The sequence below is a fragment of the Hemiscyllium ocellatum genome, chromosome 1 (genome assembly GCF_020745735.1).
Source record: "Hemiscyllium ocellatum isolate sHemOce1 chromosome 1, sHemOce1.pat.X.cur, whole genome shotgun sequence".
NCBI classification, from domain to species: Eukaryota; Metazoa; Chordata; class Chondrichthyes; order Orectolobiformes; family Hemiscylliidae; genus Hemiscyllium; species Hemiscyllium ocellatum.
The window spans coordinates 66,149,159-66,151,611 of record NC_083401.1 but is presented as its reverse complement, the minus strand read 5'-3'; the positions used below and the strand labels follow the sequence as shown (position 1 = coordinate 66,151,611).

The 2,453-nt window shown below is 41.6% G+C and overlaps 1 non-coding gene across 1 annotated transcript; it reads left to right on the top strand.

Annotated features, from left to right (window-relative positions):
* The first annotated feature begins 1,945 nt into the window (after positions 1 to 1,945).
* Positions 1,946 to 2,018, top strand: trnak-uuu (transfer RNA lysine (anticodon UUU)). The gene has a single exon. It is a non-coding gene; the product is annotated as a tRNA-Lys (tRNA).
* The last annotated feature ends 435 nt before the right edge of the window (positions 2,019 to 2,453 follow it).

Below are 2,453 nucleotides of genomic sequence, written 5' to 3'. Positions count from 1 at the left end.
TCCAATCTGTTAGTACATTTTTATTCTCAAACTGCTGGTAAATCTATGCAGAAGAACGTAGACTCTTTACTTCAACCTGTTGCTTAACTCTGACCCTCTCATTCAATCTCGGTGAATTTGGTGAAACCACACGCTTGCTTTCGTTTTATCATTTGAGGATTTCTTTCTGCTTAGCATGATCTCTGTCACTGTTCTTCAGAATTCTTCGCAGGAAGATTGGTCAATGAAATTTTCTGTTTGAACGTGTGTCTTCTGAAGCACCTCTGCATCTGACATCCGGCTTAAACCTGTCTTTATTTGTTCATCAAACTGTGTTGCTCTCTGAATTTCATCAATTTTAAATCATCAATAAGCTTGAGTGGGCTCTATTGGATTAGTGGTGCTAGAAAAGCACAGCAGTTCATGCAGCATCCGAGAAGCAGGAAAAATTGATGTTTCGGGCAAAAGCCCTTCATCAGGAATACAGGCTGTATTCCTGATGAAGGGCTTTTGCCCAAAACATTGATTTTCCAGCTCCTCAGATGTTGCATGAACTGCTGTGCTTTTCTAGCACCACTCTAATCCAGAATCTGGTTTCCAGCATCTGCAGTCACTGTTTTTACCTCTGGGGTATACTGCTCAAGCAGAAGAAAAGCATAACTCATTGCTTAAGGCTCTTGAAAGGTAGAAAATCTTTATTCAAGCTGTAGAGACACTAGAATCGTCCAGGTAAAACCATGAAGAAATGAGATTCATTCAGTAAAGCACCTAAGAGAATGACAATTATTTATTCAGGCTACAACTGGCAGAATTCAAACAGAGAGAGAACACATAGGAGCCCTCTATATTACTTGGAGAAGGGAACCTCTATTTTAACCACAAAAATATGGGAAACCCCTCACTACAGCAGCACCTTAAGCAAGGTAAATAAATTATCAGAGTATTGCCAGGATGACCCCATTTCAGAGATAGGTCAAAGTAAGCATGGAGCTGGACATCTTTGGAGATGCCATGAGGTGCCATAAAGCTTCCAAATTAAATACCAACTTGGAGGCTCATTCCCTTCTATATTCAATTTGGATTATAGTTGATAATATTTGCTCGCCAAAGTATAAAAGAAGAAATGGAAATTTTTACAAAGTATTGAAAACATTTGATGATTATTTCAATTTCAGAGCAAACACATTTTTTTTGCAAGAATAAGATTTAACAGAAGATTCATTGAGGAGAATCCATCAGAAGTTGCAGCAGGACCTTGATCAGCTGGGGAAGTGGAACGAGAGATAGCAAATGGAGTTTAATATAGATAAGTATGAGCTTTTAATTTTTGGAAAGTCAACTCAAGGTAGGAATTTCGTGGTGAATGGAAGGGCCTTAAGTGTAGTGGAACAGAGATCTGAGTTCAGGTGCATAGTTCTCTGGAAGTGATGTTACCAGACAAGGCAGTGAAGAAGGCTTTTAGCCCACTGGCCTTCATTGGTCAGGGCATTGAGTGTAGAAGTTGGGAGGTTATGTTGCAGCTATACAGGATGTTGGTGAGGTCACACTTGGAGTATTGTGTTCAGTTTTGGTCACTTTGCTATAAGAAGGATATTACTCTGGAAAGAGTGCAGAAGAAATTCACAAGGATGTTGTCTGGATTCAATGTTCTGAGAGGTGGGACAAGCTTGGACCGTTTTTCTTTACAGTGTAAAGGGGGGGGACATTATGAAGGTGTATAAGATCATGAGGCATTGATGAAATGAATGCACTCTGTCTTTTCCCCAGACTTGAGAAATTGAGAACTAGAGGGCATCAGTTTAAGGTTAGAGGGGAAAGAATAAAAGGGAACCTGAGGGGCAACCTTTTTTACACAGGGTATGACACATATGGAATGAGGTGTCAATGGAAATTGTTGAGGTGGGTACATTAACAGCATTTTAAGAGGTATTTGGACAAATACACAGATAGGAAGGCATTAGAGTGAGCCTGGGTAGCTCAGTTGGTAGAGCATCAGACTTTTAATCTGAGGGTCCAGGGTTCGTATTCCTACTTGGGCAACCACTTTAGTGTGGCATGGTGGCTCAGTGGCTAGCACTGCTGCCTCACAGCACCAGGGTCCAGGTTTGATTCCAGCCTCTGGTGACTGTCTACATGGAGTTTGCACATTCTCCCAGGGTCTGCATGGTTTCCTCTCAGTTCAAAAGATGTGCAAGTCAGGTGAATTGGCCATGTTAAATTGTCCCGTAGGGTTAGTTGCATTAATCAGAGGGAAATGGGTCTGGGTGAGTTACTCTTCTGAAGGTTGGTGTGGACTTGTTGGGCCGAAGGGCCTATTTCCACACTTTACGCAATCTAATCTAAAAAGGATATGAGCCAAGTGCTGGGAATGGAGTTAGCGTGGGTGGACCAGATTGAGCCAAAGGGCCTGTCTCTGATGTATGACTCTGTCGCTCTATAATTTCATTAATTAGCTACAGGTGAGCTGGAAAATG